Below are 27,311 nucleotides of genomic sequence, written 5' to 3'. Positions count from 1 at the left end.
GATGGGATTTGTCATTCCCAGTGTCTTGATGGCTTTGGTGTGGAGTGGGGGTGGAGTCCACAAAATCTGTATGGAGTTTGCTCAGGACATCCTTTCCCCCTAACACTATAACAAGAATGAAACTTGAAGACATTGTGCTAAGTGAAATAAGCCAGTCACAAAAGGGAAGACATACAATTCCTCTTATATACAGTTCTTACCTAGTGAAATCCATAGAGACAGAAGGACAATGGTGGCTACCAGGGGCTGAAGAGTTAGAGTTTTGCAGATTCAGAGTTTTAAAAAGAATGAGTGTGCCTTGATGTTTGTTTCCCTTATTCTTCTGTGGTGGGCAGTAGAGTTATATGTCCTTCGACTCCAGCTCTGCCTCCAAATATTTTTCATCCTTTTTCAAAGTGTTCACTAACAGCACTGTACAGAAACAATAGGACAAATCCAGATTGTAATATATTTTCTGTGACAGCTGGCCTGGTTTCTTTAAAAGTCAGTGCCCCTAAAAAGGAAAATAATGGAAAGTTTATTCTAGATTTGAAGAGACATAACCAGACGCAATGTGATTGGTTCCTGGCTGGAAAAAAACAACTCTAAAAGACATTTGGAAAGCAACAGAACCAGTGTGAATATTAGCTTAGTATTAAATAAGACTTGAAAATCATTGTCAATTGTGGTATCCATTGTTTGAGCTATCAATTGGTGAGATGTGGTGATGATATTGGGCTATATAGAAGACACTCCTTATTAGGGGAGCTATTTGCTGAAGTATGTTGCGGTAAAGTGTCATGATGGTTACATTCAAATACTTACTTTCAAATAATTGAGGGGAAATGGAAATACACACATACAGACATACGTAAAGCAGAAAGATAAAGCACAACAACCAGCAAAAATGGCAGTCATAGACAAAGCAATTATCCAATCTAAACGGGGTGGATAATGCATTAATTATATTACTTTCAACATTTTTGTACACCTAATGTTTGCCATAAAATGTTTTAAAATAGAGTATTCATGGATAATAAATATTAAATCATGAGTTAATGTTTTCTCTAGGCAAAATAACTATCACCATCAGTTACTGAGTGTTCAGACATTTTGCTAAAGCTTTACACCTGCTATTTCATTTATACAATTCTCAAACACTTATATACAGAGTGTACTTTCTAGTCTCACTTTTACAGATGAGTACACTGAGGTACAGAGATAAAGTAACTTCCCCCAGTGTCTCAGCTCATGAGTGACACAGGCTCACACACACCCACAGGCTGGCTGCAGACTGGGTTACCTCTTCACAACTCCTAGAGCTCTGGAAAGAAGGCATTGCAAGAGGCCAGGAGGGAGAGGAAGTAGGACCTGAAAGCCTTTCCAAGCCCCTCAAATAATGATCATTATGGATGCTTCAGCCACCTAGAAACAGACTACAGAGCCCCCCAGTAATATCCTGTTATCTGGATTCTGGTGGAGAATCTGCCCTTTTTGCCCCTCCCGGGAAATTCCTAGTGTTTTACAACTATTATCTCATCTGTTAGCCTTAGGCTGTTTGGGAGCAAGTATAAATAATTATTTCTGGTTGCAGCTCCAGTCTTGCCTGCGGCTCCTGGCTCTGGGGTCCACCTGGCTTTAGACAGCAACAGTAGTTACTCCAAGAGTTAATGTTTATACAGCATTTGCTGTGAGCCAGGCACTCATTGAAGTGCTTTATATTTACTAACAAATCTCCATAACACCCTTGTGGAATAGGTCTTCTTATACCTATTGTAGGGATGAAAAAACTGATGCCCAGATCACAAGTAAATGCCCAAATTTCGCACAGATAGTAAATAAAGGAAACTGATTCTACCAATCTACTTATAGCTTCTATTAATCCAGATGGGGCCCAAGAGCATCCAGTAGTTCTTGGAAGTCTTGTGAAGAACTTTGTCTCAGCCCTTTGCATTGACCAAGTGAGTTGCATGAGCCTTGCCCAGCGGCACTGAAATAGGCCTTTGCCCTCTGCTTCTGCCAGATATATGAGCCTGCATTCTGATTCCCTCCTTTTTCTAAATTTGGCCTTGTGGTTCTTTGTTTCATACAACACAGCAATAACTCTCAGGTAGTTTGATATCTGAGCTAATCACCTCTCCTTGCTACGTGCCTAGGATGTGGTGGCCCAACCCTAACAAACACGGATAAGTTTCAGGTTTATCTTCTACCAAAAAGGGCAGAAAGCTTCCTGGTCAGCCTCACTGGATACAACCAACAAAACCAGCTGCTGAATGGGGAAAAGCTAGGTCTTCCCCGTATTCCTCCTACCTGCCACTGTCTCGCAGGGTCAGGTGAACCCCTTACAATAAGTGCTAGCAATAGTTTGCTGGCTCTCACGAGGAGACAGCTTAGAATTCCTTGGAGAGAGCAATCTCTCCCCCAAAGAAGTAGTTCTCTGCTGGTAGAATTTCAAGCATGACAGTTGAGTGAGTCTTATTTTTCTTCTTGCTTTAGGGAAAAGAGAAAGAAGGAAACTGAATTTCAGTTCCTTTTCACTGGCCTCCTAGCCTCACAAATGTTTTCTATGTTCAGTGGTCTCAGCTCCTGGTTTTGGGGGTGGCAGCAGTTAGCAAATGGCTTCTCTATAATTTAGGGGTCAAGACCAAGAAGAAATTAAGCTGGGAGTAGGCCAAAGTAATAGGGGGCTAGAGAGGAGGAGAAGGGCACCATAGCTAGTAGAGGAATCTGCACATACACACTCAGCAGCACATGCTGCACATACACACTATGTAACCAATATGTTTTCTAAAATTCTTGCTATAAAACTGAATTTCCTGCCCCAGTGATGCCCAAATGAGTGCCAGACATCAACACCACCAGATATAGCAGGGTCAAGATAACCAAGAAGTGATACTAAACTCTAGAGGCTGAACACGACAAATACTGAGAATATCAACTATGACGGGCTGTTCTGATGGACTGTTTGTTTATGACTTTTTGTTTAATTCATTTTATTTATTTTCTTAGAACTATTCCTTTATAGTAAGTTTTGTTTGTTTGTTTGTTTGTTTGTTTGTTTGTTTGTTTGCATAGAAGAACAGGGGTGTAGGTCAGAGGTATGGGAGATGAGAGGATTCACCAGAGAGAGAGAGGGGAGCAGAACAGGTAGATTCACTGAAATACACTGCTGAGGGGAGCAACGGCGAGATAGGAGAGGTCTGCTGCACCATGTGGGTTAGCTCCCTGGCTGGGAATTGAACTCAGGCCACTTTGTCACAGGAGAGCTATTGCAGTGGTAGCACTGAGACTTAACCCCTAGGCCACCAGGGAGGCCCTTAACTCATCTTAAAAAGGCCAGCTCAAGATGAGACAGCAGAACCATCTCTCTGTTCTCTCAAACCAATGGTCATGGGAGAGAAAGTTCTCTTCAGGGTGCTATGCCCTGTGTTCTCTCAGGTCAATGCCCAGCAATCTAAAAAATAAAAAGCACTTCCTGATTCAATTCCCATCTCTGCTTATTCATTTTTTGGTAGTGACAAGAAGCAGAACCTAGGCCTATCCCCAGTAACAAAAGGATGGGGCAGGGATGGATGGAGAAGCTGGGGCTTCCTGGCTCAGGGAGAAAAGTGAATTCTACAAGTCAGGGAGGACAATAAATGTGAGGCATCATCAATGGTGGAGAACTGTGCATTTTCTGTGCAGGGTTCCAGAGTTTGTGGGTCTCTGGAGAAATAATCGGGTTCTGGCATTTAGACCCCCTGAATGTCTCTGTAGTAGGGTATCAAGGGCTGAAACTTGAAGAGAGAAGGAGGTGTAGTGTGCTGTTTACATAGCTGTATATGTGGAAATGAACAATTACTAATTATAACATAATGGGGGATGCTGATCTAGGATATGGGGAGATGGTCTAAAATTTCCTCAAAGTTCCCACCATCCATACTCCAAACTTGTCACTTAACTAATAATTCAGTCTGTGACCTTGAAAACATGGACAAGGACCTATGAGCCTTCAGGCAATGTAAACACTATATTGGGAAATCTTTTAGTCTAACGTCCTAAAGAAACAAGTAGCATTGTTAATGATGGCTATTTAATGAACCACCTCAGACCCCGCGCCACTTTTTATTAACAAGTAGACCCTGGATTCTCTTGTGGTCTATACAAATATACTAATACATATACTTACATATAAGTATAAATAAGTAACTATAATACATAAACATATCATTACAATTAATAACATTATTATCAAAGATCCCACCAATCATGCTAAGCAAAGTGAGGCTCAGAGTTTGATTTCAGTTGATTTGGAAAAAATAAAGAGATGTGACTTCCTTGATCCTTGATGAAGCAGAGCAAATTCACATCAGTGGGAGGGCAGTGGTGAGGGAGGGGTGTAGTTAGAGAGATCCTCAAAGCACCAAGCAGCTGAAAAAGCTGCAAGGCTCTGCCCTCCTCCATTTGCCTTTAGTTGGCAAAAGACAAATTAGCCCAGCACCTCCTGAGCCAGAGTTTGCAATGCAGAGTCTGCAAGAATGTTGGCTTGGGAGCAGCACTGTTCTTTATCTCAGCAGGTGTAATTCTATCACATGATTGTCTTGGATCTGCTTTTCCCTGCACCAGTCCAAGCTTGCCAATTCAGACAAGCAGCACAGAGAAATAAATAGTCCTTCTCTGTGTCAGCCCAGAAAACAAGCACTGGGGGTCTCTTTACATAGAATATAATGAGCATTTTTTGACTTCTGGCCTTGGAGAAGGCTCTCTTCCTGCCCTGAAACCGACAAGCCTCAACACGCCCTTTGCAGGCAACTCACTGGCCTCCACAGGGAAACCAAGCTAAACTTGCAGATACCTCTGCCCTGTCCAGAACTTCACAGGCAGCAGATCAAACTGTCAAAAATATTTCAAGGAGAGGCAGAAGGCTTAACCCAGGGCCTCCATGGGGACGCAGTCACAAGAGCCACGCTGCCTCGGAAACTTCCAGTCTTGCTGCCTCTAGTCCCACGGGTGGTTTCCATAGCAGTTTAAGGTTACCTTGGCAGGTGAACTTCCCCAGAGGGGAACTGCTCACAAGGAGACCAATAGGAGGAGCTTTCCAGGCCAACCCAATGACATCCACTCATACCAGGAGCAGCAAAGCCTAAGCTTTCACAATGGTGACCCCTGTACCTACTTAAACCTAACAGGGACCTGTGAAGCCAGGTCAGGGTCTGACCTTCCTCTTTCTGGTCACAGGTGTTCCCTCTGGATGTTTGCTCAGATCCAAGCTGGCTTGGGAGACTGGGGTTCTGAGCAGCCCTGACTGGGACCAAGAGAACTTAGATGCTGTGGGTGAGTTTCAGGAACTCCTCAGTAGTGGGGTCAGACCCTGAGGTAACCTAATATTTTATTTGCTCCAAGGTCTTGTGGAAGTATTTTTAATGTAATAAGCCCTGACATGAATATTATCATACCAAAACAAGTTCTTAAACTCTAAACACCCTTCCCAATTGTCTTCATTTGTCTGCTGTCCTTGTCGGCATGAGTACATACTTTGTGTGGGGTTGTTTTCTCAATGTAGATAACTGGGCTCTACCACTTAGGCTTTCATTTCATTGCTCAGTGGTTCTGAGAGTTGGGTGTGTCTGAAAGTTTGGAATAAGCTTGTTTAATGCACTGGGGCCCTTCCAGAGTAAGGCTTGACTCTGTAGTCTAGATATAGAGCATAGGATTCTGCTCCCCTCCCCCACACAGACCATAACACTTAATGATAATATATCTATCTCACACACTTACTACAGGGTGACATAAAGAAATGATACCAAAAAAAATGACTGTTTTCTTCAGTTTAAGATGCACAATACCCACTCCAGTTCATAGCTAGCTCTGATGGATCTTGGATTTTCTTCATTTTCCCCTTTTGATTCACTCTCCACCCTCCTCCACCTGCTCTTTGCCTTGAGAGGTGGATTCACACGAACCTCGTTGGTGGGCTCACTGTGCCCCTCAGCCTTTAGGAGGATGGCCAATGAAGTAAACATATTTGGTTCTCAAGTTTCTTCCTGCCAGGCGGCCCTGCCCATCAGTCTCCTTTCCAGGTACCCTTAACTGGCTCTGTCTCCCTTCACCCTTACAGGCCTAGTGGTGGCAGTGGCTCCTGCGCCAACCAGTCAAGGGGAGCACAACCATCCCTTTCACTTTGCAAGGCCCAGTTCATGCTTTGCAAATAGCACCTTCATTACACTTATCTCAGATGACTTAATAGAATATTATTTTTTGCCAGGACCCTAACAAATGTGGTTTAGAACGTTTTGCTTTTATTACTATTTCAAAATTATTATGAGGGGCCTCCCTGGTGGTGCGAGGGGTTAAGTCTCAGCACTATGAAGCTACCAGCAGCCACTGAGGCATGAGTTCCATCCCCAGGCAGGGAGCTGATCCACATGGTGCAGCAGACTTCTCCTGTCTCACCCACTGCTCCCCTCAGCAGTGTATTTCAGTAAATCCACCTGGTTTGCTCCCCCCCTCTGCCTCTGTTGAATCCTCTCACTCCCCCGGCCACCGCACCTCTGGCCTACATCCCAGTTCTTATATGCATAAATAACTAAAATAAACCTTTTTAAAAATTGTGAGGAAATTTTTAATTTAATGTTACCATTTCCCAACTTCCACAAGTGGGATTTTGTTTTCTCTTAGTAAAATTATATACAACTTTCTCTTAGTAAAGCTAAAGCAGGTTTTTAAAAGTTTAAAATACAGAAAATAATGCTTGGTTTATTGTTAAAAGAATCTTACACAATTGCTTTCAAGAGATAATTTTGAATAAATAAGAAAATTTTTTAAAATTTATTTATTTATTTATACAAGCACTGGGTATAGTTAGAAGCGCGGGAGGGTGAGAGAATTCACCAGAGCCAGAGCGGGGAGCAGAGCAGGCAGAAGGACCGAAGTACACTGCTGAGGGGAGCAGCGGGCAGCAGGAGAGGTCTGCGCGCCATGTGGGACCCTCCTCCGGTGGCCGGGGAGCAGCCGGGGATGGAACCGGCGCTGCAGAAGCTGCGGGCGGCTTCGCAACCCAGCGCTCAACCGCTGTGCCACCAGGGAAGCCCAATAAGAAAATTCTTGTAGTCTGCATTTTGAACAAGCACTGCCAGGTGGTTCTGATACCTGCTGGCTTAAGCGGCGCTGGGTCAGTGGGCTCTTCACACTCCTCACAACGCAGCTCTCTTGAGTCATCAGCATCCCCTCCACAGGGCCACAACACCCTCCCTTTAGGACCATATCAATGAGTTTGAAATAAAGCAATTTTATGTAGAGCAGCCTGATGTCTGGATTTGGGCGCATATGTCCTTCATGCCTGCTGCTGAAGTCCAAGAAAGCTGTGCATGTAATTTTTTGTTGTCTCATATTTAAGGCTTTTCCTAGAATATATATTCCCTTATATTCCCTATTTTTTAAATTATCTATTTGTCTCTCAAACTCAACAACAGTTCCTCTGTGAAGCTCTTGATTCTTGCACATCTGGAATGAGAACTTCACAAGTCACACTGCTTTGGCAGCTGGAGCTCTGCCCAGCAGAAGCCTAGATTCTGTCTTGCATCTTCTTCCCAGCAGAACCATCTGCCTGAGCATGGTAGAGGACATTATGGAACATCATCTTGTCTAGTCCTGCTCTCTTGACTTCAGTCCTACCCACTTACCTTTTCCCTTGACCAAATGGATTGTTTCACAGATTTGATTCATTTAAAGATGGTCAATAGGGGCCTCCCTGGTAGCGCAAGGAGTTAGCACTGCTCTATGAAGCAATCCACAGCCTCTGCAGAATGAGTTCGATCCCCGTCCAGCCAGGGAGAAACCCACATGGTGCAGCAGACCTCTCCTGACTTGCCTGCTGCTCCCCTCAGCAGTGTACTTTGGTCAGTCTGCCTGTTCGGTTCCCCACTCTGTCTCTGGTGAATCCTCTCAGTCCCCACATCTCTGGCCTGTACCCCAGCTCTTGTATGCATAAATAAATAAATCTTAAAAAAATAATAAAATAAAGATGGTCAATAAAATATCGATTATAAACATTATATACTTATTATTTTTTTAAAGATTTATTTATTTATTTATTATATTTTATACAAGCACTGGGTACAGTCAGAAGGGCGGGAGGGTGAGAGAATTCACCAGAACCAGAGCAGGGAGCAGAGCAGGCAGAGGGACCGAAGTACACTGCTGAGGGGAGCAGTGGGCAGCAGGAGAGGTCTGTGCGCCATGTGGGACCCTCCTCCGGTGGCTGGAGAGCAGCCGGGGATCGAACCAGTGCTTCAGAGGCTGCAGGGAGCTTCGCAACCCAGCGCTCAACCGCTGCACCACCGGGGAGGCCCTATACTTATTATTGTCCTGAGTTCACTCTCACTCTCTAGAAGGGTCTTATGTGGATTAGGTTAGACTAGTTCTAGTACATGGTAACTATGGAAAAATATGGAACAGAGGCAAAAAGCAACCTCAGGAGTCAAATCTGTACTGGTCGTGTGTGCCCTTCTCTCCTTATGCTTCAGACTGGCCACTTCTGAAACTCTTGCCTAGGACTTGCCTTTGCTATCCTGATCCTTGTCTGCATGAACCTACACTATCTTAGCTGAGAGTCCAGTTGCCAGTTCTCAGGCTGCCCTGGTTTTGTCCTCTAAGCTTGCCCAGCAACTCCAAGCAGTGAGCTGCTCCCCTGCCAACTCTAGCCTGGATTGACCCTTTTTCTGATAAAAGGCAGCTCCCACTTAGCTGTCAGCTTCATCTGACCCAGAATAATAACTTCTGGGTCCATTAATTTCCCAAAACAATTAATTTCCCAGTAAGCAGTAGGAGTCATCATCAAAACCTTTGAGGCAGGTGATAATATAATAACAGCTTTGTTTAGGGAGCACATTTAAAAACACAAAACTGGCCCTAGTGAAATACAGATTTGCTCCCAGATCTACAGGGCACAGGGCGTAAGTGTAAAGGGAGCTCCACATACCACATGTTAACAAGTTATAAATCAATAATATACTTTATACTGACAAACTTTCGTAACAAGCTGGAAGGACAGGTTTAAATGTAGAATTCTTGCATTTCTCAGAGCTCTATGCTGGGACATGGAGAAAGAAGGCAAGACGACCCCAGCGTCTGGCCTGTCCACACTCCTCTGTCAACCCAGGCTCTGCCCCACATAACTGGAGGCCTTGAGCATGTTCACATGGATATGTCTAAACTCTATCCACATTCCCACTCCCACTTCACTGCACCCCTCTACAAAAACAACTACCCCTCAGGCAGCTCTCAGGCCCTGGAGCATATGGTCTGTCCTCAGGAGAAATAGATGCAGCAAAGGTTGGCTTAGGCTCAGGAAATAGGCTCTAGAAGAGTACAGGGGCTTTGGGAAGGGACATCACTTTGGCCCTGTGGATTCCTTAACCCATGGAGAACCAAGTGAGCTGGGGTGGGGGAAGCCCCAAGGCAGAGGATATAGTGGTGAAATAAGATAGTTTAGATGGAAGATATAACCAAATGCAGGGAATTCACTGAAGAGGTCTTGAAGGCCTTAGGTAAGATGGTGACCCAAGAAAGGAGAGGAGAGGGGAGATGAAAAAGTATCCAGGACGCAGAACAAGAGCAGACAGGAGGAGAGGTAGAGACAGGTGCTCAGCAAACTCTACCTGACTTCCTGGAACCTTAGGTCCTGAGCTCATCCCCCACCAAGGCCCTCATCTCCACAGGACTTTGCAAACACCATGTAAAATAAACCCTCCTTTTGTCTCAGCTCAGTGTTGTTTGAAAAAAGAAGTCTCAACTAAATACTACTTAAAGGGAAACCAAAGTTTTCCCAGAGAGTAGAGAAAGAAAAGCAGTAATGACTGAAGCTGGGTAAAGTCCTAATGCAGAATGCAAAGAAAAGGAAAAGAAACCAGAAGAAGTGTTGAGGAGAGCTGGCTCACTAGAAGACGAGGCCAGAGAACAGACCACTTGACTTGGTGACTGGCTACAAGGTCACTGGCGACCTTCAAGAAAACACAACTAGACACAAATGTTGGCAAATGAATACCCCAGCTGTGTTGGGGAGATTGACTGAGCTGCAGCTGTTCATGAACATCTGAGGACTTTCTCCTTACCTTGTGTTGGCAGTGGGGATGACTGTTCCTGGCTGTTTCCCCAGCTCCTTCCCCTGAATATTCTGGGGAACCCTGGCACCCTCAGGCCCATTATTGCTGTGAAATGTGTCAGGGAAGAGGAGATGAGGGCCTCCCCGGTGGTGCAGCGGGTTGAACGCAGTGCTTTGAAGCTGTTCGCAGCCTCTGAAGTGCAGGTTCTATGCCCGGCTTGTCAGGGAGATTCCGACATGGCATGGCAGACCTCTCCTGTCATGCCCGCTACTCCCCTTAGCAGTGTATTTCAGTCCTTCTGCCTGTTCTGCTCCCCGCTCTGTCTCTGGTGAATTCTCTCACCCTCCCATGCCTCTGACCTGTACCCCAGCTCTTGTATAAAAATAAACAAATCTAAAAAAAAAAAAAAAGGAGATGAGGTGTCAAGATCCTGGATGACACTCATTAAGGAAAGGGCCAACTAAATAAACAAGAATGACCAGGTTCTTGGGAATTTCCAGTCTTCACCTAAAACTTGGAATTCTCTTAACCTCTGTTCTGCATTGCCTTGGGATCATTAAGGACAAATCCTAGTCTTGGTACCAGCCTCCACTTCTCTGGCTTCCAGTCAAGGCAAAAAAAAGAAGCTTTCCACTGTTCCCATCTTTCTCATTTGTCCAAGGTATATGTGCAGAAGTTGTGAGTGTGTGTGTGTCTGTGCGTGTGTGTGTGTGTGAGAGAGAGAGAGAAAGAAAGAGAAAAAAAGAGAGAGACACACTCCACAGAAAATTTCCCCCATGTCTCAACAATTCTGGGATAACAACAAACAAGTGCAAATAACTTTGTTTGCAGAAGCACATCTGTTAATACATAGACGTTTTAACTGTTAATACATCTTCCTATTAATAGCGCTGATGACAGGAGAACCCAGGCTGTACAGACTGCAGTTTTCCAGGGAGGTGGATTGCTTATAGCTGGAGGAAATGAGCATTCAAGACAGCCTGTACCCAGCTTGTCCTCTGTGACATTGTTCAGAGACAGTACCAGAGGAGAGGAGTTGTGGTGTGTGAGGAATGACCTCAGGACAGACCAGTCACTCAGATTGGCTTCCTCTCCTTTGAGCCACCTCCCCATCTACCCTACCCCATCCCATTCTGTCCCCATCTCACCCCTCACACCACATTTTCCAGCCAGAGCTGTGTCCAGGCTGGGTGACCCCCTCCACACCTCCTGCCAGGGGGAAGGCAGGACCAAGTTCAACGTCCAGTCCTTCCTCCAAAGTTTATGAAAAGTCAGCAACTCTCTCCTGACTCAGCAGCATGCATTGCCAGCACTTCCAGACACCTCCTGACAGTGTGCCCCAGGAGGAGATAAAGAACTGTTCCTAGATGGGGAGACCCCGACCTTTTCTTGCTAATAACCCCTACCACGTTTGATTCAAACATCTGCAGTCTCTGGGCATTGAGTCTCCTTGTAACTTCCTCTAAGAGCCATTCCCTGAAGTTTTTCTCCCTTTTTAGGAGCGAAATTTTTTATTTATGCATACAATAACTGGGGTGTAGGTCAGAGGTGTGGGGGGTGGTAGTGAGAGGATTCACCAGAGACAGAGTGGGGAGCAGAAAAGGTGGATCCACTGAAATACACTGCTGAGAGGAGCAGCAGGCAAGTCAGGAGAGTTCTGCTGTGCCATTGTGGGTCATCTCCCTGGCCAGGGATCAAACTTGTTCTGCAGTGGCTGCAGATAGCTTCATAGTGCTGCAACTTAACCCCCTGCACCACCAGGGAAGGGCCCAGGAGAGAAAATTTTTTTAACCCACAGGTGAGGTTTGCTTTTCTCCTCTGAGAAACTGAAAGAAGTTTAGTAAACAACATGTTTTCATATATTCTACTCGATCTTCTTAATTGCCTTATGAAACAGGTGTTACTGTTATTTCCATGCCACAAGAAAAAAACAGATGTTCTGAAAGTGACTTGCCCAAAGCTACTGAGATCTTAGTCCTGGGGTAGCATTGATCTCTGCTTCCTGACTCTCAAATGTGTGCTAAGCTAACTGAATCTAAGGCAGGGGTACTGACTCAGGACGGGAGTGTGGTGTTGGAGGCAGAAATTTAAAGCCCTGTCTTTCTCTCTTTTAAGGGAGTCCAAACATTGGGAGAAAAAAACACATACTTCAAAGACAAAGAGGAAAGAAAATGTGGTGGCCCTTGGAGCAATGGTTATAAATGTTTTGACTGTCACCCATAGTAAAAGATACATTTTATATCATAATCCGGGATCATAGATAGATAAATAGATCAAAATACATATATGTATTCATATATGCATGTAACTAGAACAAATGTTTCAACAGGAGTGATATACTGATATATTTTGTTCAACTCTATTGTATGCCTTTCTTCCTTTTTTTAAAGATTTTATTTATGTATGCTTACAAGAACTTGGGTTTAGGCCAGAGATGGGGAGCAGGGGTGCGAAGTGAGGTGGGGGTGGTGGTGAGAGGATTTACCAGAGACAGAGTAAGGAGCACACAGGCAGATTTATTGAAATACACTGCTGAGGGAAGCAGTAGGTGAGACAGGAGAGGTCTGCTGTGCCATGTGGGTCAGCTCCCTGGCCTGGGATCGAACTCATGTAGCATTGGCTGGGGATAGCTTGACAGTGCTGAGACTTAACCCCTGAGCCAGAGAGGCCCTCCTTTCTTCCTTTTAATGATGGCTTTGACCCACAAAACTGATGTCATTAACTACAAACAGATTTTAACCTGAAGTTGAAAAATTCTTTGACATAAAACCCTGACTCAGCTGACTTTAAACATAAGACTCTGTATAAAGAGTCAACTGAGACAGTGTCCCACACATAACATGTGTTCAGGAAATACTAGTTGGACTTCTGGACTTTAACAGAACCAATAATCCACAAGTTAAACAATGTATTCTGGAAACTCCAGTTTGCTTTATGTGGAAAAGATAATCCTAATTCCAAATCTCAACACACAAACACAAACCATTTACAAACGGAAAGTTATGAATGGGGCTTTTGTGAATCTAGACTTGAAATTTTTAAATAAAATACTAGCAAATGGATTTTATCCAGCAAGCATCAGTTAAGTATTTGTTTCACACTGTGCACTGCCCTAAGGGCAAGCCATACAGAAACAAACCAGAACCAATCTCTGCCATGAAGGAGCTGGCTTGAGGTGCCTAACTGAAACAGGAAGCCAGAATTACAATGCGATATGAAGTGGGTGGCACAGAGTGCCATGGGAGCAGAGGGCAGTTATCTATCACCCTTATGTAGTAACTACGTAAGAGGATGAATAGAGGAGAGCTATATCAGGTAAAGAAAATAACATGTGCAAAGTTGTGACAGTCACAGGTGATGGTCTCCCTACAGCCAATCTACATGCTTCTCATTGTCAGTGCCCCCAATTATTGGGGGAGGGATGCAGGGGAGTATCCTCTCCTACTCCATGTAATACAGGGGGATTCTTAATTAACATGGTCCTGTTATGGGGCCTCCCCGGTGGCCGGTGGCGCAGCGGTAGAGCGCTGGCTTGCGAAGCTGCCCGCGCCTCTGCAGTGCTGGTTCGATCCCCGGCCACCGGGTGAGGGTCCCACATAGCGTGCAGACCTCTCCTGCTGCCCGCTGCTCCCCTCAGCAGTGAACTTCATCATTCTGCCTGCTCTGCTCTCTGCTCTGACTCTGGTGAATTCTCTCACCCTCCTGCGCTTCTGACTGTACCCAGTGCTTGTATAAATAAAGCATATATAAATAAATAAATCTTAAAAAAAAAAAAATGGACGTGTTATGATAGTACAGCCTAGTTATTGGTTTAGGAATGAGCATAAAATCCAGGTAGAGCTATGAGAGTCAAAGACAAAGCCTCTGGGAGGAAACTTCAGGAAAATTTCCTTATTCTTACAAAGATTCTCATGGTAAGAAACAGTCCTCATCTACAGGATGCTGCATTGTCTCAATGGGATGCCTGGCTATAATGCATTATGACCATTAGGTGAACTAGGTGGAGGGTGGAAATCAGAAAGTCCAGGGACCTCAAAGACCTTGATGGGAGTCGAATTAACCAACCCTAGAGCTACTCTATCCAAGCACATGATGTCATATAAGATAATAGATTTTCTTTATTATTAAAATCAGTTGAGTTAGGGCTTTATGTTACTAGTAGTCAAAATGAACCTAAACAAAGGCAAAAGCTACAGAGATATAAAAGGCATGTTCTGGGTTCTACAGTGGGATTAGGCTGCCAAGAACAGGTCATACTATGTCACAAATTTATTGATAGCTTCAAGATGTGATACAAATGACTGTTAACATATGAAAAAAATCCAACCTCAATCTTTAAAAGAGAAATGCAGTTTAAAACCCCCAGGCCTCTGTGGTAGCCTAAGGGTTAAGTCTCAGCGCTATCACCACTACTGTCTGAGTTCTATTCCCCACGAGGCACAGCAGACCTCTCCTGTCTTGCCCGCTGTCCCCTTAGCAGTATATTTCAGTGGATCTTCAGCAGTATATTTCAGTATATTTCTGTTCCCCACTTTGTCTCTGGTGAATCTTCTCACCCACCCCCTGTACCTCTGGCCTACACCCCAGTTCTTCTACACACACAAAAACCTACAATGTGATACCATTTTTCATGTCCAAACTGACAAAGATAAAAAGGTTGATGATATCCAACATTATCAAGGGAAAACCAGTACACCCTGTTTGTTGCAGGGTGGATTATAAATGGTATGAATCTATGGAAAATAATTTGACAATACCTCTCAAAACTAAAAATGCACTTGATCCAATGACTCTACTTCAACAAGTATTTATATTATAAATATACCTCAATATGCCCAAAATGAGATGTTCAAGGACACTAGTTATAGCATTGTTTGGGAATACAAACTGACTAAAAAATATCCAATTAGCCACCAGTAGAAGACCAATTAATAAATCACATTATGTTCATATCAAATTATATGAATCCATTAAAAAAAATCAAACAATTGTGTATATATTGGTATGGGAATGCTTCAAAAAACATTGGTAAGTGACAAGTCATATGCAGAATAATACAGAATGGTGTGCTAATATTTGTGTATACACGATATTTGAAAATGCATAAAACTTTGTCTGGAATGATACACAAAAACTGAGTAACATGAGCTGCCTTAAGAAGGGTCATTAAGTAGAAGAAAGTCAGAGGAGAAAGGGAGACTGACTTTCATTATATACCTATTTTTACCTTCAGAATTGTGTGCAAAGTGCATTATTAACTATCAAAAATGATTCATTAATAGAAGGATGAGGTTAATCCCAGTAATAAAAGAATACCTACACTGAAGAATATCACAGGATATTAGACTAGTAAATTTTATTATTTCTATAAATGCAAAAAGATATTTAATATTTAATGTTCATTCCTTTAAAAATAGAGATATTGGCCCCTAATATTGTACACCATATTTTATAGAAGCTGTTGTTGGTCCATAAAGATCACAATAAGATGTCTCCCAAGAAAATTGAGTTCAAGTCCATCTTTAAATGAGTCATATTTCCACATCACAAATGTAATTAGTTATATATTGGGGTAAATTTAGAGAGGGTAAATTTAAATGTGTGACTGGGGAAACTGAAAAGGGCCAATATTCCAGTCCAGGTTGCGCGAGAGTGAGTTCAGGGAAGGGGGAAATACTGCAGGAGTAGTGCACTAAACAGAAACTTGTACCCTTTTGGGAAAAGACCCAGCATATAGGAGGCAATTAGCCAGGAAAACACACCAGTTCCCCCTCAACATAACTGAACAGACTCCCACATACACTCCAGCCTTGGAGAGCTCTAACCTGCCTTAGTTAGGAGCCAAGTCAGTTCCCTCCTTGGTCTGATTCCACGCTTCCCAAGCGTCATGGCATGATCTGGCTGCCTGTGACTGAGCCGAGAAGAGAAAATAAGATGATCAACACCTTAAATTGCTAAAATATTGTGTTTTCTTTGTAAACTACTAAACCTTCTTTCCTATTTCAGCTCCAGAGCATCCTCCTCAATCCCCATCATAAACACACACACACACACACACACACACACACACACACACTCCAAAATCAGCTAAGCTCCCAGGTGCCATTGCACTGCAAGACAGCTTATTACAGGTGTGACTTCTATGAAAACCTGCTGACGATTCCCCCACTCAGAGTCTGTTTCTGTGGAACCCAAACTAAGATACTAGATATGTAGCCAAGTATACTTACATATATATGTACATTTCTTCACAAAGTAAACCACAAAGATTTCCATGTTGCCTAAAAAGCATGAATAAATGGAAAAACACATGCTTCTAGATGGGAAGCCTGACTATTACATAAATATCTGTTTCCTACAATTTAAGATAAAGACTTAGAAGAATCTTGGCAAAAACTCCAGAAGGAAGTTTTTAAACATATGAGAAAGAGAGAGAAAGAAAAATGCTAAACAATCCAAAAAGAAAATGTACTAGGGAGAGGAGTGACGTTAGAATAGGTAGGAAGGGCACAAGATCTATCAAAACTAAAATTCTATAAAAATGAATAAAAGATAGTGAAGTCTTGGTGTGAAAATAGATTTCTGAAGTATAATATAAAGATCAGGAATACATCCTAGTTTTTATAAAAAATTTGGTATATGATAAAGTTATCACTATGTAACGAGATTAAGTTTTTTTCCAGTAAGTGGTAGAGGACTAACTCATCAGCAATTTGGGAAGAAGGGAAGAATTTATACCCATACTTCCCACTGCACATCAAAATGAATTCGATTTGATTTCAAAACTTAAATATACTTAAGTCTATGAAATCCAGAAGTAAATAGAATTGAATATTTATCAAAACACTACTGGAGAGCTTTAGAAAGCAATAGTATTACTGCAGAGATAAAAAACAAAAGTACTTTGACAGCATAAACTTATTTTAAAGAAATTTTTAAAAAAAGTCATCAAAATAAAAAACAAGCAACATAGTAGAATATTTATATAGCAGGTCCTTGAAAAATGTTGTTCTACTCAGTGTCTGCCACGACTTTTTTCTTTCTTATAAATGTTACAACAAAATGATGTTGAATAAAGTGGCATTATTTGAAAACCTGCTTTCTTTACATGTTTTGCCTAAAGTTGTAGCTTCCAAAAAGCTAACAACACTGAAGACTTACTGTATTTACAAAAAAAGATCAAAAAAGGATTAACATCATGTTATCTCAAGAACTCAAACACACTGATAACATTCACAGTAAGACTTCAGCAGATAACTGAACAAGCCCAGTAACAAAACTCACAAAAAGGCAAATATTAATGAGTACATGAAAAAATTTAATTTGTCTAGTTACCAAAAAGAGAAGATTAAAAGAAGAATGCTATTTCTTTTACTAAATTAATTAATTTTACCAAATTAACTTCTTCCAAAATTAAAATGAAAATTCCCAAACCTGAGTCAGTGATGCTGGCACCTGTTTCATTGTGGGTATCATAAACGGATATAATTGATTAGGAAAATAATATCCTAAAAATGTTCACACCCTTTGCCCAAATACATCTCTTTTAGAGAATGGGTCCAGAGCAGAGCAGCAGAAGCTTGAAGCCAGTGCCCAAATCCAGGGCTCCATCCTGACACATTCCTATCCTGTGCCTTCTAACACAGTAGCCACTAGCCATTGGGGCTACTGAGCTCTTGCAACATTGCTAGTCCAAACTGAGATGTGCCTCACCTGTCACACACCAAATTTCAGAGATTTACAAGAAAATAAAAGAAAATAGATCGTGAATAGTTTTTATATTCCATATTGAAATAACATTTTCAATATATTGGCTTAAATAAGATAAACTTTAAAGTTAATTTCATCTATTTACTTTTTTTTACTTTTTTAATGTGGTTGCTAGAAAATTTTGACCTATGTGGTTCACATTTTATTTCTTTCGTACGGCACTGCCCTTGAATTTCCCTAACCTAATGTCACCAGCTACTTGGGGAATCTCATTTCTTCAATCAACATCATTTACTTTTTTTTTTTTTTGTATCTATTATAGTGGCAAAGATGACTTTTTGTTCTAACAAAAGGAGGAGGGAGGAAGGCTGAGGATATAGCTCAGCAGAGGAAACGGACTCTGCCACAATTATTGCCCCAATGTCATTACTCCCAGGCCTGAAATTCTCAAATGAACCACAATGTTGGCTTGGGCTAATAAAATGAAAGGAATTTTACCTGGCAGTAACTGCTTTCCCCACCCTCTCACTCAGTGTCCTGCAGCCACCCTGCCCTACTTTTTGTTCCTAGAACACCCCAAGCACACTCCTACCCCAGGACCTTTGTACTTGCTATTCAACTTGCTTGGAAAATTGTTCCAGGTATTCCTATGATTTGCGCTCTTTCTTCAGGTTTTGATTCAAATGTCACCTTATCCTTGGGGACCTCCCTGGCCTTCTATCTCCCTGGCCTTCTAACCCATTGTCCTCCATACCCGTCCACTTGGGTCCATCCATGCTGCCACCAGATCAACTGACAGATGAAAACATCATATCACACCCCTGCTTAAAATCCTCCAGTGAACTTTCTTTCTGGCTGGAATAAAATCCACATGCCTCCTTGGCCCCACGTCCATAGAGGCAGACACTGATTCTCTCTCTGGCCACTCCTTTCTCCGCTCTCTGCCTGAGCTCCAGCCACACCAGCTTCATTTCACTTCCTTGACCTGCCCAACTTCTTTTCCTCTTTAATTTCCCTTAATCTACTAGGTCCAGCCTACGGCAACCCCCTCATCACTTTCGGTCACATCAGTATATTTTATTTCCTTCATCACTCTTACAACTTCCTAAAATTATTCTTGTTTTGTTTCCATTATTACCATCTTTCCTCCACCAGGTAACAAACTCCACAAGAAGGGGGAGCCTGTCTACCTTGTTCACCACAGCATCCCAGCTCTTGCAACAGTGTCTGTGCATAGTAGGTACTCCACAAGTATTTGTTGAATGAGTGTATGAACTCCTCTTATTCCAACTCCTTTTCCCAAGTATACTTTGAGCTTACATATCAAAGTATCTATACTTTTGTTATATCTTCCCATCCACAGTCTGTGTTGCATCTAAAATGATGTAGCTTCTGTTTCAAGGACAAGCCACCCAACTCAAATGCATTTGATGATAAGGAGATTTTTTAATCTCACCTAATAAAAAGTCCAGAAGTGGTACAGTTCTAGAATTGGGTTACTCCGTAGTTCAGCTATATCCTCAAGGAAGCATGCTTTTTCCAGCCTTTCTTCTCGGTCACCCACAACATACTGGCTGTTGACCTCAGGTTCCCCATTTGTCTTTGCAAGATGGTGAGCACAGATCAAGTACTGTGCCCTTACATAACATCATCTCACATCAGAGCATCTCAGACATGGAGGTGACCTGTAGAGTCCTCTTTTATGCTTCATTATCCAGAATTAAAGTATATGCCCATTCCTAAGCCAGCCCATTTCTAAACCAATAACTGATAAGAGCAAGGAATTTCCATGATTGACCAAAAACAATCATGATGCACCTCTATATAACTAGGTGACTTCCTCATTCCATGGAGCAGAAGCTGCTAGAACACAAAAAAGGAGTGGCCTTAGGGTGGGGACATGGGATCAGGGATGGCAAAATGATCTCAATAAGCCAGTAAGTCACACAACAGTGTTAGTGTTTCAAAGAGAATCTCAAATTGAATCCTTCTCTGATTATCTTAAACAGAACTAGCCACTCCCTTCTATGAATGCAAAACCTTGAGTTAAGGCCAAAAACTTCCTGATTTCTCTCACAACCCCATATGCTATCTCTCTTGTCAGCTCCATCTTTGAAATATATGCAGGATCCAACCTCATCTTACTACCCTCAGTGCTATCACTCTGGTTCAAGCCACCATCATTCCACCCCTGAATTGTTATAGTAGCCTCCTCACTGCCCTCACTCTTTTCTCTAGCCCCACTTAGTCTGTCCTCACACAGAGTGATTCTTCCAAGATGTAAGTCAGAATTTGTCCCTGCTCTACACAAAACCTTCTAGTGATTTCAGAATAAAATCCAAAGTCTTCACCAAGGCCTGCAAGGCGCTGCATGAATCACCCTCTCACTCAGTGCCCTGCAGCCACCCTGCCCTACTTTTTGTTCCTAGAACACCCCAAGCACACTCCCTCCCCAGGACCTTTGTACTTGCTATTCAACTTGCTTGGAAATTCTTCCAGGTATTCCTATGATTTGCACTCCCTCTTTCTTCAGGTTTTGATTCAAATGCCACCTTATCCAAGGAGACCTCCCTGGCCTTCTATCTCAAAACTCATCTGACTGTGTTGAACAACCATCCCAGGCTGGGTCAGTTCCCACAGAAGAAAAGAAAATTTTTGAGGCTTCGGTGGATTTTATAGGTCTTTAATGCTGAATCAGGAGTCAGACCGGCCAGCAATCTGAGGCATTCTCCCCCTCAGTCTTGTGTCATCTCACAGTCTCCCCTAAAAGTGACAACACCCATTTATCCCTCATCTCTCAGAAGTGTCCACACTTACAACTGCACATGCCCTCTGGGCCCAGGTGTCCATAATCACAGGTGTGTGTGCCCACACCTCTCTGACCCAGGCATCTATAAAACCTAGCAGAGGGAAGACCACAAGTGGTAGCCTAGGGGCTTGCAGCAGGAGGGTGTAAAAAAGCCTGATTCACTTCATTTACCCTACACTCAACTTCACTGTCCTTTGAAGCACTTGTCACAACCTGATGCATTATATATGTTTGTTTATATTCTGTCTTGTCTCATTAGAACCGAAGATCCATGAAGCCAGGGGTTTTATCTGTTTTGCTCACTGGCTTAGCCTCTGTGCTTACAACAAAACATAGCATGTAATATATGCCAAAGTCAATGAACAATTACATACTCCTTTAGCCTCTGTTATCTGGTTCATTTGACATGGTCTCAAGCTATTATCTTTGTGCACACATCCTGTCTCTTCAACTGGAACATTGGCTTCTTAAGGGTCACAGCTGAGTCGTGAAGCACAGTGCCTGGTATAAAAAGGGTGCTCAGAAGTTTATGTTGATGACAGATTTGAAGGGAAAATACTTTAGGGCAATAGCAGCTGTTACCCCTTTCCCTAACCTGCACTTGGAAGGATCGTGAAAAGGAAAAACACAGGATAGGAGAGCATGTGGAAGATGGTACGGGGGTTTGGGAGTCTACCCTAGAGACGTATCCAAATTAAGTCCCCGAGGAAGGGGAATCCAGCAACACTTTAATAAGGAACAAAAGAATACAGGGGTACCTTTTCTACCCTACAGATTCTGGACTGGAGCTGGTCTTTTCAAGTTTGTTTACCATCTAGCAGTTCTTTGCAACTGAATAGGGCCTGGCTTTCCTTAATTAGTGGCAAAGGTCTCTACTTAACAGATGCTACACAGAAGCAGAGCAAAGCCAGAGTGGTTTAAGGTCACTTGGAGTTATTGCTCAAATTTAGGAAGGAAACCTACTAAAGACTCACTTTAGGTCCCACCCCAGTCCCTGCATACTTCACCTCCCAAGTATGCTCGAAGGCCCCAAGAGAAGTGTCTGAGCCCCAGAAGTGCAGGTCCTGTTAGCCCATGCTCTCATTCTGCATGGTCCTCTCAGAGCAAGGCCATTTATTTCCCAGACTCAAGGGAGGCAGGCTGTTTTCAAATGTTGATAGCATTAACTTGCTAGAGGATAAAGGGACAAATAAGGAGGATGAAGACAGTGTTTAAACAGAAGAAGAAAAAGACATCATTGATGCGCACTAAGCCAAAAAAGCAAATGCCAGGAATAACTGTGAGCATTGTCTGAAGCCAAGTCTGTGCAGAAGGGACTCAGGTGGAGGAGGAGGCAGAAGCTGAGGTGGTCTGAGGACGCAGAGCAAATGCCCCAGGGGGCGGGGCGGGAGGAGAGGGACATATTTTAAGCAACCTTAAAAGACTCGTTTTAGCATTCCGCAGGAAATGAAAAGCAGATGGGGTTGGTTTGGAACTTGTTTACGTATTCTTGGCCTCTGTGAGGCTTCCATGGCAGAGTTAGGACTGGAAAGAAGGGGTAATTTAGGCAAATATTGAGTCTTTGCTCTGACAAAGTGGGGACTTTCTTAATTGGATAATCTGCCTTTTGAGGAGCATGTATTTAGGATGAAGGACCCTCATTTTTCTAGTCTCAAGCAGGTCTGGCTAGAAAAAAACAAATAAACAGCAATTTGATATATGATACAGATCTGAAGCGTTAATATACCTCCTCTCCCTTGCCTTCACTTCACACCCTCTTGGGCAGAGAAGCACAACAGCGAACTGAAATGAATATGCAGAGGATCTGGAACGGTTCACACCACAAGTCCTAAGTTTTGCAAAAGGCTTGTTAGAACACAGATTACTGGGTCCTCTCTGCCCACCCTCCCCCACCCCCAGTTTCTATCAGCAGAGCAGGAGTAGCACCCAATGGACACAGATTAGAATCACCTGGAGATTAAAACATGCTAGCTGGGCCCTAGTTCCAAAGATTCTGATATTTATTGGTCTGCTGTGTGACTTGGGAGTTGTTTAAAGATCTCCAGATATTTCTAAGGTACAGCCAAGATTGAGAACCATTGATTTACCTCTCTTTTACCTGCCATCATCATTACCTCCCCAGCTTAACTTCAATTGCCTTCATGACATGGCCTCCAGATGTCAGGAGTGCAAGAGACCATGGTGTCCAAATTAGGCACATCAATGAAGGTTTGGGGAAAAGGGCTTAAAAAATCACTCTCTGAGACATAAGCTGTCAAAAATCTATGTAAATGCAGGTAATTACCCTTTTATGTAATCTGTCCAGGAAATAGCTCTCCTAAAAAATGTTTTGTAAGTAAGTTGCTACTAAGAGGCAGCAAAAGTAATCATCTTTAATGCTTGTGGAGCATTTATTATGTGCCATGTATTCTTTCTAGTGCTTTCATTTTAAAAATCATTTAATCCCCACAATAACTCAAAAGTGTAGGTACTGTCATCACACACACCCCCGGACCTGCCATTTAACAAATGAGGAAACCCAGGCACTGAGAGGTGAAATAATTTGTCCCAAATCACACAATTAACAAGTGGCAAAACTGGCTCTGAAATGTCGGTATGCATCTGACTCACCACAGAGACTGTTCAAAACACATGACCAAGGCCCCTTTGCAAGCCAGTTGGGTGAATCAGGATCTTTTAAGGTAAGTAGATAGGTGGCTGAGAATAATTATCAAAATTATTTCTAACAAACTTCCTGGAGAATCCATTGTCCACCAAGGTAATGACACTACTGTTGGAATTAAAAATGAAGACTTTGGAATGAGATTATCCTAAGTTCAGTCCTATTTCCACCACTTATCACAATAATCTTCTTCTGGAAATGAGAATGATCATACTTAGTTCAGGGAATCCTCCTGAGGATTTCATTACTAACCTATTTAGTACGGTGACATCTTAAGAGATTAATTAGATCTTCCTTGCAACCATCAATATTTCATGCTTCTACTGCCATCTCCTTCTCTGTAGCCCAAGCTCTGCCCTGCCTGGAGTAAAGTGGGATGGCTATAGTTGAAATGCCATGGAAAAGAAAGTCAGTTGCTTAACTGTTGAAGATCAAATGAGATAACTGAATGCAAGAACTTAAACATGGGAGAAAAGAATTTCTGAACATTCAGGAAATGCTTGTGCCCTGCCAGTGGATAAATAAGACTGATCCAAAAAATTCCTTCTCCATCCTAGAAAGTCAGCCCTCAGTCACTACAGCAGGGTTACCAAAATTATAGGAATATGTGGCCTCTAAGAAAGGTCTCAACATCCCTTGTCATTGTCACAGGTGAATCCCCTTAGAAGAGAAGAACTGTGATAGAGGATAGAACACCATAGAAATTTTAAGGAAACAGGAAGAACGAAGGAGCTAATCCACAGATGTGCTTATGCCGCTGGGATGTGGGGTCAACGAGATGGTTGTACAAGTAAAAGAGGAAGAGAACTCAATGACAGCCTTATTCCCTGTGGTCCCAAAGAGGTGTGGGAGAGTAGATGGATCCTCCTCATACCTCAAGAAGGACTCAGAAGTAATCTGAGAGTGACAGCCAGCAACCCAAAGGGATCTGACCATGGAGGAACAGCCATGGACAGTAGCATGCACTGAGCAAACCAGTGGACAATAAATGCATAACTTTCAACACAGCCATCTTAGACGATACCTGTGAATGCCAGTGGGGAGGGCGCAATGACCAAAGACAAAATGGAGCAGTTACTCATCTCGGGAGGTTCCTACTCAGAATATATGACATGATATGGGTCACTCCTCTCCCACTTCCCCTCTTACTGAGATTCCATCTAAAGAAGAACAAGGGAGGGCCTCCCCAGTGGCGCAGAGGTTGAGCGCTGGGTTGCGAAGCTGCCCGCAGCCTCTGCAGTGCAGGTTCAATCCCCCATCGCTGGCGAGGGTCCCACATGGCGAGCAGACCTCTCCTGCCGCCCGCTGCTCCCCTCAGCAGTGTACTTCGGTCCCTCTGCCTGCCCTGCTCTGCTCTCCGCTCTGCCTCTGGTGAATTCTCTCACATTTCCCGCGCTTCTGACTGTACCCAGTGCTTGTATAAATAAAATAAAATCTTTAAAAAAAAATTTAGAAAAAAAGAGCAGGGATTATAAAAAAAAGAAGAACAAGGGAGAGGGTATGAACTCATCTCTTTGGTAATTACTAGATTAATTTTTATGCACCATATAGGAAGAGAATCTAAGATAAATTGTTCTGCTTTATAAAATGAAAGATACATATCTACTTATCTGAAACTATCTTGTAAAGGTAATACCTACTAATGAAGACTACTGAGTTTGCTAAAACTCAACAAGATATCTAATATGACTCCTTAAAAAGTAGAACAATAACTAAGATAAGATGAATTTAGGGGGCCTTCCTGGTGCCACAGGGGTTAAAGACGGTGCTATCAAGCTATCACCAGCCACTACAGCACGAGTTCGATCCCCGGCTGGCCAGGGAACCACCCACAAGGTGCAGCAGACCTCTCCTGTCTCGCCTGCTGCTCCCCTCAGCAGTGTATTCCAGGAGATCTGCCTGTTCTGTTCCCCACGCTGTCTCTGGTGAATCCTCTCACCACCACCCCCACCTCTGGCTTACACCCCAGTTCTTGTATGCATGAATAAATAAATCTTTATAAAAATGATGAATTTAATCAGCAGATATCTTGGAAATGGCAGTGTGCCCATGATGCAGAGTAAGTTTTTGGTGACTTATAAAAATTTTTTGAGAAATAAATATAGTAAAAGAGAGTTGAAGTTCAGCATTATTATAGCTCTGTCTGGGAGACAGAAAGACTGTGTTAGGCTGGATTGTTTTTCCAAGTTCTGGTTGGTGTCCCTGCAGTCAGATACTCATACTTCCCAAGTTCTACCGCAGCCTGGATTTATAGCCCGTGAGCCTTTTAATAGGTTTGGCTGCAATTTGTCATTCATCAGACAATGACAAACTTGATTTTCCAACTAAAAGAGATTCATGCAGATAGTCAAGGGCTGATTCGTGGAAAGTCGCCTTACCCTGGAAATCCATGCACTGGCATTCTGATTTGTAAATAAGTCCCTGGTGAGTTAATTAACGGAAGCCTCCTAGACAGGATTACCAGATTGAGCAAATAGACAAATACTGTATGAGACATACTAAAAAATTATTCATTGTTTATCTAAAAATCCAATTTAATTGGGTGTCCTCTGTATTTTTTTCTGTCAACTCTGCTAGAGTCTGCCCACTGCCAGGTGAACTGATAAAATGGAGGTCCTGCTGGTATAAGGCTGAGGGCCAGTCCTGGCTCTAAGACCACCCTCAACAACATAATGTCACCACCATGGATGAGCCAGCTAAGTAATCAGCCCAGGATTAGTTACAGCCTCTCTCTTTCTGTCTCTCTCTCTGTCTCTGTCTCTCTGTCTCTGTCTCTCTCTCTTTCTCTCTCTCTCTTTCACAATCTTTATTGACTCAGAAACTCCTTTTCATTTATATACAGAGTAAATAACCTCCCTCATTGGGCTTCCTAGGTCTTTGTTACCTATTAATTCCATATCTATAACTGGATGATAAATACATAAAATGAAAACCAGTTCTTGGTGGCATCCAAGGTAGTAATTAATTGTTGAAAGTTTAATCTAATTGTTGTAAGATTTGTTATTTCCCAAAAGTACCTTGTTAAATATAAATTTTATTGACTTTCAACAAAGAAGTTTTCTTTGAATTCTTGACTTAAACTTATTTTGTTCTCTGATTTGCTCAATGACAATGCCAGCCCTTACATTTATTGCACACTGGTATCTCCAGGCTTCAGAGCACCTTACAGGAAAATCAGTAAGCCCCTTCATTTGTGCCTGAGGAAAGTTAAAGCAGGAGGAGCACCCCAGAAGAACAAAGGAGCTGATTTGGTCTTTGATTCAGTGAGCAAGAAAAGATCTTGCTCTTTTCTAAACCAGCTTTCCTATTCAGCACTGACATTTTACAGATGTCAGTGTCTTATACTTGACTGTGGCTTCCCTTTGTCATTGTCTAAAGAGGTTTCTGCCCATAGAGAGACAATATTGATTTTTTTTATACCTAGACCAGTTCATGTCACTTGACTCAAGTCATCATCAAGCTCTGCCATTCTAGACATAAAGTGCAATTTTTGCTAAGGAACTAAAGAGTCTCTCTGGTGAAATGTGATTTAGGTCATTCCTCTGGAATTCTGGTTTTAATTCATTGCTGGCATTTCTCAAATAGTTTAGGATGAACATCTGAGATAAATGAGTCATCTAGGTCCTTCTATTTCTTCTATTTCCCATTATTTTCTAACTTAAACATTTCAGGACTAAGGATTAATATATCCTCCCAAGGCTGGCAACAGGCAAGTCATTCTGTAAAATATATTGGGAAATTAATGGACTTTCATTTGGAGAGAAGTAAACAAAAGTAGATAATATATATGCCTGTTTATCAATAGACACACAGTATTCGGAGCAGAAGAATGGTTGAATTAATTGTAAGCCAGGCTTGTCATTAGGTTGAAAAAAACCAACAACAACAACCAGCCAACCAACAATTTGGTTTTTCTCAAGATGTCAATGAAATGTTAAATTGAATCCAAAGAGATCCTCAGCTGTTTGAGGGACGTTTTTAAGGAGCTAAGAAAACATTACATTTGCCCCCATGTTCTCTACCAACTTACCCTTCCTTAGTTGGCAAAAAGGACTGCTCTCAGATTCTG

At 42.5% G+C, this 27,311-nt stretch overlaps 1 long non-coding RNA gene across 1 annotated transcript; it reads right to left on the bottom strand.

Annotated features, from left to right (window-relative positions):
- On the bottom strand, positions 1-27,311 carry LOC119238296 (uncharacterized). The gene is made up of 3 exons (XR_005123529.2): positions 27,273-27,311; positions 15,887-15,972; positions 1-493 (listed from the first exon to the last, which is right to left on the bottom strand). It is a non-coding gene; the product is annotated as an uncharacterized LOC119238296 (long non-coding RNA).

This window comes from Talpa occidentalis, unplaced genomic scaffold (genome assembly GCF_014898055.3).
Source record: "Talpa occidentalis isolate TD23 unplaced genomic scaffold, MPIMG_talOcc4v2.1 talOcc4.11, whole genome shotgun sequence".
NCBI classification, from domain to species: Eukaryota; Metazoa; Chordata; class Mammalia; order Eulipotyphla; family Talpidae; genus Talpa; species Talpa occidentalis.
The sequence above is the reverse complement of the archived record's forward strand: the minus strand, read 5'-3'. Positions and strand labels throughout refer to the sequence as shown.